Raw genomic sequence first — 19,518 nt, forward strand, 5'->3', positions numbered from 1 at the left:
CAGTTGGGCGGAGGTGTCTGGTGGGCATGTGGAATGAGAGGCAGTGTGTCAGGTATGCTTGTCCAGTGTTGTGGAGGGCTTTGTAGGTGTGTGTGAGGAGTTTGAACATGACTCTTTTGTTGACTGGAAGCCAGTGGAGTTCTTGCAGGTGTTCAGGGATGTGGGTGCGGCGGGGGATTTTGAGGAGCAGTCTGGCTGTAGTGTTCTGCATGTTCTGAATTTTCCAGAGGTGTTTCTGGTTGGCTCCTGCGTAGAGTGCATTGCCGTAATCAAGTCTGCTGCTGAAGAGTGCTAGGGTGACTGTCTTCCTGACCTCAGTGGAGGTCCATTCATTCTGAAGGTCTTCTGAAGCAGGCGAAGAGTGTGTAAGCATGATGAGGTGAAGGCACGGAGGGGCATGGAGTGGCGTGACCTGGAGTGGCATCGAGTGGAGATGCATACAGTAGAGTGGTGTACAGTAGAGTGTCATGGAGCTGGGTGGAGTGGAGTAGAGGGGCATGGAGTAGAGAGATGTGTAGTAGAGTAGAGTGGCGTAGAGTGACCTAGAGTAGAGTGGCATGCAGTTCAGTGGCATTGCATAGAGTGTAAAGTGGAGTAGAGTGGTGTAGAGGAGAATGGATTAGAGTTGAGCAGCGTAGAGTACAGTGGCTTAGAGTAGAGTGACGTAGAGATGAATGGCATAGAATGCAGAGGTGTAGAGTGCTGTAGTGTAGAATTGTGTGGAGTAGAGTGCCGTGGAGTGGTATAGATTGGAGTGGAAGAAAGTGGTCTAGAATTGAAGTTGAGTGGCAGAGAGTGGCTTAGAGAAGAGTTGTGCTGATTAGCTTGGTATAGAGTGGAGTGGTGAAGAGTGGCATAGAGTACAGTTGCATAGAGTGGGGTGGAGTGTAGTAGAGTAGAGTGCAAGGAGTACAATAGCATGGTGTAGGGTGGAGTCGCGTAGAGTAGCATAGAGTGGAGTGGTGTAGAGTGACATAGAGCAGAGTGGCATTGAGCAGAGTGGCAGAGAGTAGAGTGCCATAGAGTAGGGTGAATTGGTGCAGCGTGGTGTAGATTGGCACTGTGTAGAATGAAGTGGCACAGAGTAGGATGTCATAGAGAGGAGTAGTGTGGCATAGAGTGTCATGGAGTGGCATAGAGTGGAGTACAGTGCCATAGAAACAGTGGTCTACAGTAGAATAGAGTGGGGAAGCTAATCAGAGGCAGAGTGGAGTAGAGTGGCATGAAGTGGAGTGGCATAGAGTGGAGTTGCGTAGAGTGGCATAGAGTAGAGTAGCGTAGAGCAGAGTGGTGTAGACTAGAGTGGCACTGCACAAAGTGGAGTGGTGTAGAGTGGAGTGGCATAGAGTGGAGTAGTGTAGAGTAGAGTGGTGTGTAGTGGAGTGGTGTAGAATGGTCTGGAGTGGCATAGAGTGGGTTGGCATAGAGTAACATGGCATAGAGCAGAGTACCATAGAGTTAAGTAGATTAGTGTACAGTAGCATACAGTAGAGTAGAGTGGTATAGAGTGCTGTAGAGTGGCGCTGTGTTAAGGAGTGTGGAGTGCCATAGAGTGTAGTGGCATAGAGTGGTTTAGAGTGGCGTGGAGTAGAATGGCATGGAGTGGAGTGGAGTGGAGTGTAGTAGAGTGTTGTGAACTACAATGGGATGGAGTGGAGACTCATAGAGTGCTTTAGAGTGAAGTGGCATATAGTAGAGGGAAATAGATTGGAGTAGAGTGGCAGTGGTGGAGTAGAGTGGCGTAGAGTAGAGTGGCATAGAGTAGAGGACAGTGGCGTAGAGTAGAGTGAAGTGTCATAGAGTAGAGTGGCATAGACTCGAGTGATGTGGAATGGAGTGGAAGGGTGTGCAGTGGAAGAGCATCAATGTTGTTTTTTCACGTCATGAGTGATATAATTTGTGGAGATCATACGCTGTGCATGTCAGGGGCGCAAATCACAGTTAGGTTTTTGGACTATGGCTGGTGAATTTCAGTGCTTTTTCAACATTTTTTTGTCATTTCAACACGTAACTATAATGACACTTTTAAGTTTGCTTTCATTCAGTGAATTCTGGTGTGTTTTTTTAAATCCAAGGGAGGATCTTATTATCATTCCTAACCAGAACATCACTTGTTTTTATTTCAAGAAACAAGGTAGGTAGAGAGAGGAGGATATGGAGCTCGGTGAAAGATGATGTGGTGGGGGAGGTAAGAGGAGAAGGATGTAGAGTAGGAGGGTGAATGATTGGGAGGGTACCTAATGAGAATGATGAAAAGAGTGGGTAGGAAGAGAGGAGTAGGAAGAGGAAAGATGGGTGAGATAAAGGCTGGTAAGTGGTGGGGGATGAAGGGAGAGGATTGGTGAAGAGAGAGGTGCAAAGAGGAGGTGGGGAAGGAGTGGTTGGGGTGAGGGTGAGGTAGAAGGTTGGGGAGAAAGGGAGGAGACGGAGAGGTAAGAGCCATGAGGAGGAAGGAGATCAAGGATGGATAGGAGGGGGAAGAGGGAGCAAAAAAGAGGAGGGGAGCTAGTTGAGGTGTGATGAATGTAGGAAGCAAGATGGAGAGGCAGTGGAGGGAGTAGGGAAGGGGAAGGAACGAACAATGGGAAAAATGCATCTGAGGAGGTCCAGTCAACTTAGAATTAGTTAAAGTAACATCTGCAAATAATGGTTGTGAGTCTTTTCTTGAAAATGTGTTGTTCATCCTGGCAAGCATATAAGTGGGGAGAGAGCTCCAGAGGGTGGGAGCTGTTCTGAAGAAGAATCATGAGTTGGGTAGTTGGGTTTTCATTGTTAATCATGATCATTCCTGAGCCAGCACACCGGCAAACACAAGCTTCTGCAGATCTATGCATTACCATTTCTTAACTTGTTTCAATGATACGTAGTTTCAAAATTGCAAGGAACTCAGGAGCATATTTACAAGAAAGTGACGGAGCGAGGGTTAGATCCAAAACGCTGCACTTTGTTACTTTAGAAATGCAAGGATGTGACATACTTACACTAATATGTCACACCCCTGCCTTTCTCCCTGCTCTGGCACTAAATTCAGCTGGTTAGTGCCCAACGTAGGTACCCGAGTATCATAGTGCAAGGGGTCTTGCGTTGAGGGAAAAATTGTTTATGTGCAGTAAGGTGCATAGTGCAGCACACATATAAGTTACAAATCGTCATTTTTTAATGATTGTTTAAATGCAGGAAGGGATACATTCCTGCACATAAATGATAACTCATGGAAATGTGCTGCTTCTGTGTGTGCAACACACATCAAAACAGCAAAAACGAGGATAAATAAATAATTTCTCCTTGTTTTGCCATAAGACCTGGTTTTCCCTGGTCTTAATTTTGGCTCTGCCTCATATTTACGCCACACTTGTAAATAGAGGGCAGCGTCAAAATCAATGGTTGTTGCAGCAGAACACCCACCACAACACCCGTTTCTCACCCCTTTGATGCTTAGTGCAGTGTAAAAGGGGGATTTATTTACAAGGCTACGTTAAGCCACATTGAGTGGCTTAATGCCGCTTTGTAAATAATGCAAATCCCCTATCGCCACAGGAACATCATAAAAAGTGATTGTATATATGCCCCTTAATCTTCAAGCAATTATTAGTAATCAAGGCACACCACGTACAGCATAGAACAGAAAAGGGGTGTGCTCAAACAATATTAATTCTGATCTCTAAAAAATAGGACGATAACCCGAACAGCTGTCAAGCATACACTCAATATGCATATGCGTTTTTGTCATAGAAAAATATCAAATGACTGGTCGCACTGAGGTACATTCACTCCATCCAGCAGAATGCTGATGCAATTTCCCATAAATAGGGCGTGCAAGCATTGTTTATTTATGCACAATCAGAAAACCTACATTTGTGAATGATTTGGGGTATTGTTATGTTTACACAAATAAACCAGAGCCTAGTGGATTCTCCTTGGCCCTTCGGCAAGCTACCAACTTACCAGGCTGAGCGCAAGAAACAGACTGTCACCCACTCTTCTCCCACAACTTACCTGGGGATAATAGGTATTTGCCAATTATCAGATCATGCCAGACACTGCCAGGGATACATTTATATGTGAATTTGTTACTTGAACACTTGTCCTTAAAAGATGAACACATAAGAAAACATAAGAAATGCAAACTTTTCTTTTTAAAAGTTTTATTAAAATATTTAATTTCAGTTTTGATGAAGAGTTTATGCATAAGAGTAATTGAAAATATAAACATTATGGTGATTAAAATGACTCCACAGCATGTAAATAATATGAAAATTGAATCCTAATTATTGACAATCTGTAACGGGAACACTTTTCTCCCTAATTGTACGTAAGGTCTAAAATAGTACCAAAATCTTGCCAAAAATAAGACCTTTCTAGATGGCACAAAGACATAGCTGAAGAGAAGAAGGGACTGAATTATTTATGGCAGCAGAAAGAGTAACGTATAATAGCAAGAGGTACCCACGTACATTTAGTAAAATATGGGGGCGCTGGATTGCATATTATGGACTTGCTGAGGATGATGACGATGTAGCTGCACCTCTTTCGTAATTACACTGTGAAATGTATGATAATTCAATATGTCAAAATAATCATGACTATGTTGATGACATCCCTCTCACTCTAATTGTTTTTATAATGTGGGAGTTTTAATGTACTATTGTCCTACTGCCATGTCTGTATGTTTAATAGGAGTACCTGCTGGTACCCCTTTTATTATTCTTTATAAAAATCCAATAAAAACATTTTAAAAACAATGAACTAGGAGGGGGCTCAGAGGGAGAAATCTTGCAAAACATTATAATTACATTTCAAGAAGCCGACTCTAAGGGGTGGATTCCGATCCTGGAAAAAAAACGTCCATACGATTCGTATCTGGAACCCTCTACGTATGAATCGTAAACATGCCGTACAACCCGACGAATACGATCCGGACCTGGGTATGAGGACGCGATACGTACGATCCACATCAGGGCGATTCGTACGGAAAAGCACACAATCACATACACACCGTATGGTGCGTACACCCCATGATCGCGGGGTACGGTGCGTACCCCTGCGATCATGGGGTGTATGCACCGTACCCCTGCGATTGCAGGGTGTATGCATCATACACCCAGCGAACATGGGGTACGGTCTGTACACCCCATGATCGCAGGCGTACGGTGCGTACACCCCATGATCGCAGGGGTACGCACCGTACCCCTGCGATCATGGGGTGTACGCACCGTACCTGGGGGGGAGGGGCGTTCCGTTCCTGTTTCGGGGCGAACTTTGCTTTTACGGCCGTTTTTAGCTCCCGTAAAAAAAGGGTCGTACGGTGCGTACCCGACACGAATCGTACTTGCTGGGTCGGAAAAACCAGCCACGAACCGTACAGATGTCGCGTACAGCAGGTTCCGAGGGAGATACGTACGGGGATTTGATTTGTACAGTCTCTGTACGGAAGACGTTGCAGGGTACGATTCGTGCGGGAAAAATGCTCCGAAAGGCAATTTGGAGCGGTTTTTCCTGAATCGAAATCAACCCCTAAATGTGGCTTAGAGTAGATGTTATTAAGGCTCTTGGGCCTACTGCCCTTCAGACACAATCAACACTCAAAACTCTGAGCACCTTTAATTTAGCAATACATTATGCTGCCGGTCCTGTTTTAGTCCAGCATGAAATTTCTACTGTAAGGAAAATGGAGCCAATTCACGAAATAACATCGAAGCCACAACTTACGCAAAGCACCCTCTTATAGGAGCCACCAGGTTCTTCAGTAAGCTTTCAAATTAATGCACTGGGAGTACAAACAACTGACCTGCAGCTTTTAATAAATAAAGGAAGAGGAAAGGATCAGAGAGAGGTGTGTAGATACTCATAAACACACAAGACAAAACACTCCTTGATCCACTGACCGCCAAACCCTTTTGTGGGTTTTACTGCTGACTAATGTATGTGGTTGTGATATAGAACAATGCAGTAGTAAGTGCCTTTACTCCTCTTAAGTATCCTTTTGTGGAGAAAACAACCTCTAACCCCATTTGACAGCATGCAAACCAGGACTGGCACTCAAGAATAGCCTTCAGCAATAGGTTTTGAGTGTAGAATACCTCAGTAGCCCTCACAGGGCCTTCTGGTCAGTATGGTTCATCTTTGCAAAGGGTGCAATTCTTCTAGTGAAGCATAGCTTGATAACTGTTCATTTCTTTCAATTTTTTACTTTCTTAGATTAATAATTATTAATTACTTCCAATCTTTCATTTTCCTGACCAGAGACATGTGTTTTGCTCTTCATGGACCCTTCGATGGAGCACCGCAGGTTTCGAGTGCCTAACTTGTTTGTAGCTATTGATGAGTTTCAGCCTATTTTAAGTACTAACAAACATAGGTTTTTATCCTTTTGCATCTACCTGATATGCATAAATCCAGCCATTTATGTCCCAAACATGTTTACGGTTGAAAATGTCAGGATCTCACTTAATTGGGCATTGGCTGTGCTCCATAACTGACTTCCATTTTGAGAAATACATGGGCTTATTTGAATGTTGTATCTGCATTTATTCACCAGTGCATATTCAGGTGGGCACTGATTCCTCCCGAAGCACAAATATTTACCTGCTGTGCATTTATTTTGTGCACCTGCAACATATTTCAATCACAAAAAAAGATTTTTTGTTTGGGAGAAATGATGTTCCTGAGTATTGTGGCAGATTGTGAAATATTGGAGTGTTCCTTAAGGTCTACTTCAGACCTGCCAGTATATTGGATACATTTTAGCCAATATATTTGAAGACCGTACAGTAAAATGCAGTGTTTTTCATCCCATATCTTTGGGGCAGGATTCCCAACCAACTAGACCATTTTTGCAAAGGCTGATTTCAGTTTCCAGTCCAGCCTTGTCTCACTAGTAGATGTAGCAGAACCAATGTATTCTGTGGAATTGGTGGCCACAAAGAGTCAAAGCCATCTCCCTGCCTTGAACATTGTACTATAAACATTCAGAAGGGAAACTAGCATCCGAAGAATGAAATATGTCTGTGAATACTGCATTCAGTGCACATAAAATCCGATTATTATAGAGGCTTTTGTAACGCGCTCTGTTACTAAATAGTATAGTATCCTGGCGCGGAGGATTATGGAGGTCTATTCTTGTTATTTCTGCTTTGAAAGGTGAGAGGAGTCTCTTGTGTTGACCTCGACTTCCTCCATACAAAGAAGGGGGAAAGTCAGTGGGGATCCCTGAGCTGATGGAAAGCTAAGAGGTTGGCTGCTAATACTGGTAGTGTACTGGTGAAGTATTGAGCCTGTGGGTGGACAAGTGTTAAAGTGAAATACCCTCCAGTATCTAGTGTGGGAATGAGAAGGGTGGTGTCATGTACTTCACTGGTGAGCTGCTCTGTTAAAGGAACTACTTCCCAGCAAGGTCTGGTAGCTCAGTGGATTAATGCACCCACTGCAGGAATCAGTATTTGATCCACATTGCCAGGTTCTCATTCCACTGAGACAACTCAGCCTTTTACCATCCTGAGGTTGATGAAGTCAGTATTAGGCATCAGTAATCTAATTTCAATGTAAGAAAGTGGTGGACCACACCTCTTTAAGTAACACTACATCACAGTGAATTACCAGTCTACACACCAGCTACCTCGCCTATCACTCATTGACTTTATGCTTCACGCTGAGCTGGTGCAGCTCTCTGCTGCCTTTCAGCCAGACTTGTGCTATAGAAATACCATGAACTACTAATGAGTAAACATTTGTTATCTTTAAACAGCACCGAGGAACACCCTCAGGCAATACCCTGTTATGTTATCTAACTGATTCGTTACAGAGATGGATTCAGCAGAAGCTGAGTGTTTCAGCAAGAAGTGTGACTGAGCAGGAACAGACCCTGCCTCCACCACCGCTGTCATATATTATAATGTTTTGGTTTGTGAATATGCTCAAGTGCTATGTGTGAAATTTTAACTGCTTGTCTCAGCTTCTAAGTAGTTTTAATGCATTTTATGCTTTGAGTTCCTTTTAATGTATGGTTTTATGCTGTCATTGGGGAGTTGATATGGAGATCTAAGCACTTTGATCCTCACGGGGTGTGTAATACATATGATGTACATTTTGATTTGTAACTGAAGTAAAGAACTGAATCCACCGTCCTTTGTCCAGTGACCATTTTACAAAATTTCTTTTTTCAAAGTCACATTTTCCTCTCAAAGTGAGCCCTTTGCTCATCACTCTGTGACCTACCACATCAAATATCCCTGAGCAAGAGGTGTGTTTGAGCACTGGAGAGGACGAATCTACGGTGGGACAGGTCTAATTAGGCTTGGAATGCAACAGAAGCGGACTACAGTAGGAGCAAGACTCAGCTCCCTGATGCAACTCCCCAGAATCACGTGATTGGATTGAGATTGGGTCCACTGAGGCCCACCAGTGTTGGGGAGTGCAACTCATCTGACCTACCACACCCAGAGAAATAGCCTTCTGTTGTGTATCGATTTAGATTCCGTATGAATTTCGAGATTCATGCCCTTATATAGGTTTAAATCATATTGCCCTTTTGTAGGCATAGAAATCCAGTCCTTATTTAGGCATAGTCCATGCTACCCAAATACAGGCATGGCTATTTCCATCCGTTCATCTACGTCACAACAAGTTCTTGGAAAACCAGACTCTTAAGCCGTTAGGGACTTCCCCTTGCTTGGATATTGATTTCTCCAAGAACTCATTTATTATGCATGAACATCTATTCCTTAGGGGTTCATTTATGACATTCATATGCCCGACTTCTACGTCAATACTGGCATTCCTAAACACCTCTAAGGTATAAATATACCTTCACTTGCTATGGCAAAGAACAGTGTGGTTCGGTGCAGTTCACCTACCTACTTGCACAATGCAGCTAGCCACAGCAAGTACCAAAGGAAGCCACCTCCCCAACTGACGCACTGACTAGACGCTGTCATCCTCGTGTCGAGAATCCAGCTCCAGTGTTTCTGACTCCCCTTGCGGGATGTTGGGAAATCGAGTCCCGGAAAGAGATACCCACCTCTCTCATTCTAAGGTATGGAGCTGATTAGAACCTAGAGAAACCTTTGGTAAAACTAAACATATGCTAATGCAGCACTTACTTCTTCCCTAGTACTAGACTTAGGTTAGGTACACTGGGGTAGGATTATTTTAGAAGCACCAGTTGAGTATTTTAGCCTATGTTATTAATGTATGTATTTTTAGATATGTCATAGCAACAGACAATGCTATTACAGTAATATTTATCTATTGTTTCCACAACTCTGAAGATATTGTTCCGACTCTAAGGAAAACAAAGTTGTCATGTTTATGCGGTTGTCAGAGACTAATCCCGTCTTGTTTATTCAAGAAAGTTTCTAGTGATCTCTGAGTTAGCTGGCACACACAATTAAGTTTAATATACGCAATAGAGACATACTGACCTCGGTCCTATGTCAAATCTATAGTGCATGTTATTCCAATGCGCAGAGCCTATTAGGGATATAGGAACTGCACTACATGGCGTCCAATGGTTGTCAATGCTACATGCAAAGGCAGCGGGCAGTACTACCTAAAGGGTATCCACTCAAATACTCATAGATAACTGATACAAATAACGTTCAATTTGCTCGATTTCCTGGAGTGGGGGATAGGGTAATGCCAAACATGGAACATAGATTAGGACTAATCCTAGCAGCAAATGAAGGGCTCGCCTCTACTCACGTAAGTGTTTCCGCCACAGTATTGGTATTAAATCAGAGGTACTGGTGACCTGGCATAAGGAAAAAGACCAGGAACTAAGTTCTGGACTGTGAAATATGTCAAAAGATGAAAGTCTCAACGGTGAAACGTCCTGCGCAGACGCCCCTGTTAATTTCAGATAAACCATTAGCTTGCGTTTCCCTGGACCACTGCGGTCCCTTACAAAGGGATGGTAACTATAAATATATCATGGTTGCAGTGGATTCTTTGGATGTGGCCTCAGCGCTTGGCTGACGCTCGAACTGTTACAAAAGATTTGCGAGTATTTATCGGCACATATGCAATCGGCACCCTACATTCTGAGCAGGGTCCTGCGTTTAGCTCTCGAGCTTACAAAGAGGCCATCGCCAGTTTGGGTGTTGCATTGCGGTATTCTAGTCCATTCCTTCCTGAGGAAAATTCGATTGTGGAGAGAAAAAAACGGGACATAAAGCAATCTATAATAGCTAGGGTATTAGGTTTGGGTGACGGGTGGGTCAAACATCTACTAAGTGTCCAACGTAGTCTTAACAACTTGCCAAGACGTTCTATAGTGGGTATCACTCCATATGAGGTCCTTTTTGGGATGCAAATGTTGGTCCCGGACTTGATTGTCACATATCAGTGGTGGAAACAAAGAAATTTGATTTCAAAGATTGTTTGGCTGTTTTACAGGACCTAAATGAACTAGGAACAAAACAAAGCAACGTGTTCCTAAAGCCAAGCACCACTGGGGAAAAAACGACCGTCCCCACAAGGCCTGTCTGGATCACAAAACTTGGTGATCTAGTCAGAGAAAAGATCGCTTACAAGAAGGAATTTGGGCATTCTTACAGGCAACAAGTACCTGTCCCAGCAATCCACGGATCAACAACGGTTTTACTGCCGCCCTGTGCTGGTAAAAAGGAGAACAGATTTTTGTCCCTCAACCTGATCAAACCACACTATGTGGCCGATACTAAGCAGTAGGTCAAGTGGACTCCGACCAAGTAGCAGACACACTCCTCTAGCTACAATCCAAGAGGTTCAAACTGGGAGACTCTTCACCATTGAGGAATCTACAGTGAGAAAAGAAGGACTATGCAACAATGCTATGGAACTCATTCCTCTTGAGACCCAAATAACAGTTCATTAAGAAGCACCTGTCTACAATGAAGTAACAAGTGATCAAGTGGTTCTAGCGATTTCAACAAATCCGGATGCAATCTCAACCATTGATAGAACTGCCTCTGGCTATTTCATTACCTTTGATACGTTTTCTGAAGATCCCAGCGAGCCTGAAACGATGCCAGCGAAAAGAATTCAAACAACTTACTTTTTTCATCAACTGAAAAAGACTTATCTGGTTTCACCATGGATTGAACTTTGGATTGTGTTGGGAATACTCTTTCTTCTACTTTGGTTAGTCCTGGTAATAACTCTGGGTATGCTGATAAATGGAAGATATGTCAAAATGGACACAGCAAGTAAGAAAGTCAACTTCCTCCTCAAACACACAAATCATCCCATCGTAAACGAAGAGACTTGTCATCAGTGAACATCACAGCTGTTCCTATACCTGATATCTTGGGAAAAAACAGAATATGACATTTTTGGCCCGTCAGAGCTGTTGAAGATTTCACACTTATTCAAGTTTTTATCAAGTGACACTGAAGGATGTAAAGAAACACTTATCTTTTGTGGAAAATTAGACAAATTGATGTACATAAGCAGCGTTCATTTGCCCTTTCCCACTCCTCTCCCTGTAAGCACCATGAATACCATAAAATATTAACCGCATCACTCCGCCAGTAAAAGCCCGTACCCATATGTACGTGACAGCCATTATAGGCACCATGGTCTTTTGCCCATTGGAATCCCCGGCTTCCCTCCTGCGCGTATCTTAAACCCCCTCTCACATGCATAGACCATGACACCCACTCCCTCTGCACGACCCTGCTATGAAAGGCAACCCTCCTGCTTGACCCACGCAAACCCCCCATTTCCTCTTGAAGAGGCATCCTTCGTCTCAGCTGACATAACCCCCCCAGCTGTATCTGACTGCCCCTGTTCTCTCATGTACAGGTCACAAGACCTTTCTCTCTGTGCGACTCTGTCCCTGTGCGCACCCTGGCTCCCCCCTCCTCCCTCACATGGACAAGTCATAAACCTTCCTCTTCTGCAAGACCCTGTCCTTGGGAGTCACGGCCGCGCCTGACCAACACCTCCTTTCCTTTATGAATAACCCCTCTGTTAGTAAACCCTCCCTCCGCGATGGACTGTCCACACATGTCCGAGGCCATCGCCTAAGCCGGAAGATACTGTTTATTGCCCCTTATGGTATGGAGTCACTCCTCTTCAAAGAACCCACTATTTATCCTGGCTTCCCCACCCCTTGGGATACGATCAGGCGCACATCTCCTAATAATCAGCGGAACACTCAGCTGCGTCATTGCCCCCTCTCTTATCTACAGTTCAAGGGTCTCTGTTGATAACATATGTGGGGTAGGATTGACACGAGGATTATGGGGATGTCTTTTCTTTGTGTCACAATGTCCTGATTGTAATGCCAAGTGTTTCATAAGGTATAAAAGACGATGTCTCAGCTCACTTGTTAGAGCACCTCCCAACAGACACTGTGTTTCATGTCCGAAATGACAGGCTCTCCTCATGAGTAATAAATTCTGTTCTTGTGATTCCTGCTTCCAGCGCCCGTCTCTTTATTTGGTAACTATTCAGAATGGGAACTAAGAGGCGGCCTGCGCCAGCAGCCCGGGCATCGATAGTAATGTGGGCTCACCTTTTACAATTGGCGTCCCAACGCGGGGTCCATCAGTGACATAAGGTCCAGTAAGAGAGATCCAGACGATGAGGTGAACATCTAAATGATCGGGGTATACCTGCCTTGAGAGGGCCCTCGTCCGGCTGCCGATTGAATGAACTTCACCGATTCTGAACGGACCTCTCTTGAGTGACCAATTGTCCTGACTGGAATCCCACAGGAATGCTGCATAGAGTAAGAGAACAATCGGGCGCTGGAGGAGGAAGACGAAGAACTGTCCGCATGGTCCGGTCCGGGTAAGATTAAGTAGGGCGTTTCGCGCCTGATTGGTAGGATGGTTTTATCCATCTGATTGATTGATTGATTGTATTGGAATCGGTATTTGAATACTGATATTGTTTGGTTATTGGTTCATTTAGCTTTGGTTGCTACTTGAAATATTGGTTCTCTTCTTGAGAACGAGACATTCTCTGTTTGCAAACGGCGGCGAATAGGAACGTTCGTCCCTCTTTGCAGATAGAGAAGGGTAGGTAATGCAGACTTTTGTCCCCGTTGTAATCCGTCATGCCTACCTTTCTCCCCACTGATTGTTTGAAATCGATTAATAATCGATTGTTGCTCTTTGAGATCTTCCCTGTCTACAAACAGAGACGAATGGAAATATTCTGTCTTCCTTTATGGATAGCGAAGGGCAGGTAATGCAGACGTTTGTCCCCGTTGTAATCCGTCATGCCTGTTTTTCTCCCCACTGATTGATTGGTTGCCTGGACATTGTTGTTCCAGGAATTGTTTCGTTTGAGGTATTTTCTATTTGCAAACAACGTGGAATAGAAATATTCTGTCTAGTCTTTGCAAGTAGTAAAGGGTAGGTTATGCCCCTTTGTGAATTCGTCAGTCCTACCCACTCCCCACTGATTGTTTATTTGGGGGGTAGCTCGCCTGGTCCGTCCAGGAGGCTACCCTTATGGAGGACATATGCTCCCCACTCATGGGCCATTTAGTGGAAGTAGGCCATCTGGTCCGTCCAGGTGGCTACCCTAGTAAGTGGAAGTACATCGTTTGGTCTGCCCAAGATGATACCCTAATGAAGGAATATATGTTCCCCTTTTGATTGATAAATCTAGTTCCAACCCGGACCATTTATTGGAGGTAACTCACCTGGTCCGTCCAGGAGTACCGCTAGTGAAAGGACATATAAAAATGAAGTGATCACCGCACCCTACTAACAGAAAACTTTAGCTCGAAACACGCTAAAGAAACGAAGGAAAAATAAAAAGAAATCGGGCTAAGTCAGTAACCCCCTGATGAGCTTTCGACTTCGCTAAAAATAAGAAACATTAGAAACAGTTCGTAATAAGAAATATAAAATGGCGAAAAGCTTGACAGCAAAAATAGCCACGAGGTAGCTAGGCTCTATTGCCTATTCCTGCTCCAAACATGTCTGCCTCATTGCCCACCACGCCCAAATAACGGTCACATGAAATAGGAACAAACCAATAGGTACCTACCCCCATTCCGGAAGCTCCCGAAGTGCAACAGGTCTGCGGTTACGCCCATCCGGGAGGCGAGGCCTCGATGCGTGCAGGGCTCGGCTGGCCGCGGTCGAAAGGGGAGGCGGCAGGGCGGACGGCCCAAGGAATCATGGAGGTCTCCCCCTTCCCTCTTCTACTGCCCTGCAGGCCACGGGGGGGGAGCTGTCTTGCCTCAGCCACCGACCACCCCCCACCCCCCTCTCTTGCCTGATCTGGCCATTGACGAGGACCGGAGCCAAGGCGAGGTTGGACAACCCTGAGAGTTGCAGGTAGTCCCGCCACATGACCACGCCTGAAGATTACAGGTAGTCCCGCCACATGTCAACGCCTGAGAGTGACAGGTAGTCCAGCCACACGGCAACGCCTGGACAGTTGCAGGTAGTCCCGCCACATGTCAAAGGGGGGGGATGTCTTGCCTCAGCCACCGACCCCCCCCCATCTTCAATGGCTGGCACGGCCAATACCGAAGCGCTGGAGCCGAAGAACGGCGCGAGGTCGCTGGAAGGGGGAGGCGGCGCGAACGACCCTCCCCCACCTCCCTCCAGGTGGAGGCTTCCAGCGACACCCCAATGCTCTTGCCTAAAGAGGGTCAACATCGAAAACGGTCTTTTGCCCAGGACGGGCACACGCCCCATGCCTTCTCTCCTCAACTTTGAAGATTCTATGAGAGCCGGGGGGGGCCCCCGACCCCTCCGCATGGGCGCCCCCGTCCCCCTCACTGGGAACCACAACATCGACGCACTCCTGCCGGCGCCAGCCTCAGTTTGGAAATGGCTAAAATACAGCCAAGGTACAGACTTGTTCAGTTCCGGTGGAGCACCAGAATGACCCGGTAGGAAAATTGTTGCCGCCCTCCCCACTCTTTGACTGATGGTCCAAATCGTTAGACTGTTACCACATTGCGAAAAACTTTTGAACCACCAACGGAAGGTTCTGGTCCTACTACGAGTCAGTGGAGGCAATCTGACTATACTGGGACTTGCCTGACCTCGCCCAAAATGGCGCCAACATAAAATGAAACTTTTTAAATTAAACCTTGTTGCACCCTGATTGCTCAGCTTTGATGCCCCGGGATATGCATGCAGTTTTTGGACAATGAAAGTAGATAAGAAAGATATTGAGTATGTGCCTGGAAAAGAAAGTGATATAAGATGAACATTGACTATGTGTTGGGATGATGAACTGATTTAGAGTGGGTACTAATTATGTGTTGACAGCTATGAATTGGCATGAAATAGGCACCGATTGAGCATTTAAACAATGAATTGACATACATTAGGTATTGAGCAAATAGTAGAATAATGAGATGATATTATTGAACGCTTGACACGCATTATACTTGCCACTTAAGATAGTTCGATATTATTTTCATTACACTGCTGCACTTTATGAAATAAATGGCCACCGACTTCACTTCTCTTATGCCCAGTTCCAGTCTGCCCCGTAGCCGGCCCACTGGGTTGTAAGCCCGTATTTGTGCGTCAACCTTTTTATTAAAGTTTTCTGAAAACGCAAATATTTTCGTAGTATTTGTATTTATGAATGTTATTGAAATATATGGCTATTGTCACCGACATAAGTAAAATACATGCAGTATGATTAAGGTTGAAGGTTAAAAAGGCCTGGTATTTAGCAGCTACACTATGTATCGCAGGCAGCCGGAAAGGTGTTTTTAGACGCCCTTGAGCGATACCACAGAAATACCACCTGACCGCCACCCTTGCACACGACCTATAAGGCCACGATCGTGTGATTCATGTAGATACGCAGACCATCGATGATTATCTATCCGACGCTACTGGTCCCTCTGGGCTTAAACGCCGAGATGGTAGAGAATGCACCCCGGGGAGATAGGTCGAGTATGTGGTAGGTAAAAACATTTTCGGATTTATGCGCGCTGATGTGTTTTGAATGCTGCCCCCACCCCCCTTCTTCTCCTCCCTTCTGCAGGTCCCGTCGGAACGTCGGCTGAAGTATGGAAAAGCGACGATCGAGCGACCGACAAAAGGAGAAAAAGGGGATCTGAGCATAGTACTTATGCTAACAAAACTTTGACAGACGTAAACGTAGATATGACTGTTCCTCCCTAGAACGTAACGACTGGGAGGATGGACTGACATAGAAACTTGACGGGTACTGTGTGACGGAAATTGACTCGAACTAGCACGCTAGATAATTTAACTATGACGGTTAACTAGATAGGGAAAGGACAAAGAAGAGTCCTGGGGTAAGAGTTACCCAGGCACCACCCGTCTGGGAAGTTAGAAATGTTGTTGATGTTCGAAGTGTACCACCTCCTTCTCACCCTCTTATAGATATAACGAAAATGCCCGACCGTTCTCCTGATCGATACCCTCTGTTGCCTCAGCCCGGAGAACATCCAACCAAAGGAAGAAAATAAAAAGTGGTTTAAGATCCACCTATGGGCAATAGCCTGACCAGGTTAATTTCTGACCGGCTGACCGAGGTGTAAGTATTGACAATTGGGAACGCTCGCAAAGATAGCAAGCGAGAGGGAAAAAGGAGGGAAAGGTAAAAAGAGCTAAGCACGTAGGTAAATAGGATATTAAAAGATACGCAGGATGTAAAGATAGATCTTTCTGGCCAATATTTGTTTTATGTTTTGTCGTGAATGTCTTCTATATGTAATACTTGAACTGTCTTCCTTTGTCGGAGTTTGTGTATGTGTACTGTAGGGATTTATGTCCTCCCTCTGTTTGCGTCTCTCCGTTACCTGACCCCCCCCCCTGCTGTTCTGTGTTGTGAGCACACTAAATGACCTATTTTCGTACACGTCTCTCTCTCTTTCTCTCTATCTCTCTGCCCACCCCCTTATCTGTCTGTCTCTCTCTCTCTCTCTCCCTCTCTCTCTCTCTCTCTCTCTCTCCCTCTCTCTACATGTCATACGTGTACCGAATGGCTCGTTTAAATTGCGGACGACTCTCACTCTCTATGAGAGTCTCCCTATTTCCTCTCCCTCTTTGTGGTAAAATTGTGCCTCACCGGCACCAGTCTGATTGGATACTTATTGAACGCGAAGGTGTTCAGCGAAATTGACCGAAACTAAAATGATCGTATCTCGCCATATTACTACCTCTCCTTTCTGCAAAATGAATGAACTCGAATTGGCTGAGAAGGAAAGGACAGGTAAGACGACTAAAAGTCCCCCAATCTGGCCTTTTATAGGGGAACTGTATGTCAATGGCACCTTATTTTTTGTTCATCAGAGACGAACGCCAACGTCTTTGCACCCAAGCGCTAATGCCCGAAGCATCCCCGACCCACTTGATTGACCCCAGCTGCTGTCCCGGATATAAACATGATGACCATGAGTAACTGTCGTCCCTCGAGAAAAACCTGTTTTACCCTGACTCTCGATGATAGCGCCCCCGCCCAGTTTGAAAAGGTTAGCCAGCCTTGAAGGGAAACGTTAGACTGTTAAGGCTCAGGTTAGAAAGACGAGTCTCCCTGGAGGTTCCGAAATGTTGAGTTTGATGAAATGCACAGTTGATAAGAGTCTGACTTTTCTCCATATGTGACATGTGTAGACGATGAATAAAACTTGGCATGAACTCAGTAGGAATGCTGACATATGCACTGCTTGGTAATGAACCTCTGACTGTGACCGATGAGCGTATCTCCCAAGTGCGTAGGATTGAGGGAAGAATTCACGTGCATAAATGTCTTCCCCTGACCAGTTCTCTAAAGCTTGTTTTGTACCTATTTCAAAGATATACGATCACCGGAGGAGAAGGGTCGGACGTGACACACAGCCTGGCCGCAGATCATGGGACACATGCGACATCGACCAAAGGTGGAGCCCCAGCACGACAGGAATACGGGACGAGACAGCACTCTCCAATGTGGTAAAACGAAAGGATGAAGGGCTGTCCTGAAGCCTTTTGTCCGCCTACCCACACGTGCCTGAAGCTTCCGTCTCCCTCTTCAAGCCCGGTTGATGGGCTTGCTTGCTTGTTATCATTTGCTCCCTTGGTCCCTTTGGTGTGTCCCAGGAAAATCTGCCCCCACTCCGCCCTCTCACTCCCATCGAATATCGAAACCACACACCCTCTTTTTCACATGACTTCTTGTCGACAGAAAGAACAGCATCCAGGTGGAAATGGGGTACGCCGCAGGAATATGGGTGCCGAGCATAAGGCGCTACTAAAAGGATTGGTTAGGGAACAGGACTGTGGTCTAACAGCAGAGGACTGACCGCACCCTGCAACGCGTAAGGATGGACCCGAGCTGGACCTATAGCTCCACCGCCGGTGCTCAACAGCGCCAACGAAAGGACACGGACCAGAGCCTACCAGTGATGGCTCACTGCTAAAAAGACTAGAGCCTACCAGTGATGGCTCACTGCTAAAAAGACACTGTGACGAAGAGATCTTGTGTATTAGACTGAATTCCGCCCTCAACTACTTGGTCAAAATGTTCATTGGTCACATTTTTAAGTCAGAAACATTTATGCTATGTAGTGCTTTTGAAATGATAGGAACTCGACAAATGCAATTTCCTATGTGCTGCATTCTGCCCATCACATCAACTGTCCATGATTATATGCCAAATATTAGTATTGACAAATGCTAATTCTTCAACTACGCCTGTTTATTTGTACCCCTATCAAGTACAAAAATGAACTCTGTAATGTAAAAAGGGGCGACTGTGGAAAATTAGACAAATTGATGTACATAAGCAGCGTTCATTTGCTCTTTCCCACTCCTCTCCCTGTAAGCACCATGAATACCATAAAATATTAACCGCATCACTCCGCCAGTAAAAGCCCGTACCCATATGTACGTGACAGCCATTCTAGGCACCATGGTCTTTTGCCCATTGGAATCCCCGGCTTCCCTCCTGCGCGTATCTTAAACCCCCCTCTCACATGCATAGACCATGACACCCACTCCCTCTGCACGACCCTGCTATGAAAGGCAACCCTCCTGCTTGACCCACGCAAACCCCCCATTTCCTCTTGAAGAGGCATCCTTCGTCTCAGCTGACATAACCCCCCCAGCTGTATCTGACTGCCCCTGTTCTCTCATGTACAGGTCACAAGACCTTTCTCTCTGTGCGACTCTGTCCCTGTGCGCACCCTGGCTCCCCCCTCCTCCCTCACATGGACAAGTCATAAACCTTCCTCTTCTGCAAGACCCTGTCCTTGGGAGTCACGGCCGCGCCTGACCAACACCTCCTTTCCTTTATGAATAACCCCTCTGTTAGTAAACCCTCCCTCCGCGATGGACTGTCCACACATGTCCGAGGCCATCGCCTAAGCCGGAAGATACTGTTTATTGCCCCTTATGGTATGGAGTCACTCCTCTTCAAAGAACCCACTATTGATCCTGGCTTCCCCACCCCTTGGGATACGATCAGGCGCACATCTCCTAATAATCAGCGGAACACTCAGCTGCGTCATTGCCCCCTCTCTTATCTACAGTTCAAGGGTCTCTGTTGATAACATATGTGGGGTAGGATTGACACGAGGATTATGGGGATGTCTTT

This window comes from Lissotriton vulgaris, chromosome 1_2 (assembly GCF_964263255.1).
Source record: "Lissotriton vulgaris chromosome 1_2, aLisVul1.2, whole genome shotgun sequence".
NCBI lineage: Eukaryota > Metazoa > Chordata > Amphibia > Caudata > Salamandridae > Lissotriton > Lissotriton vulgaris.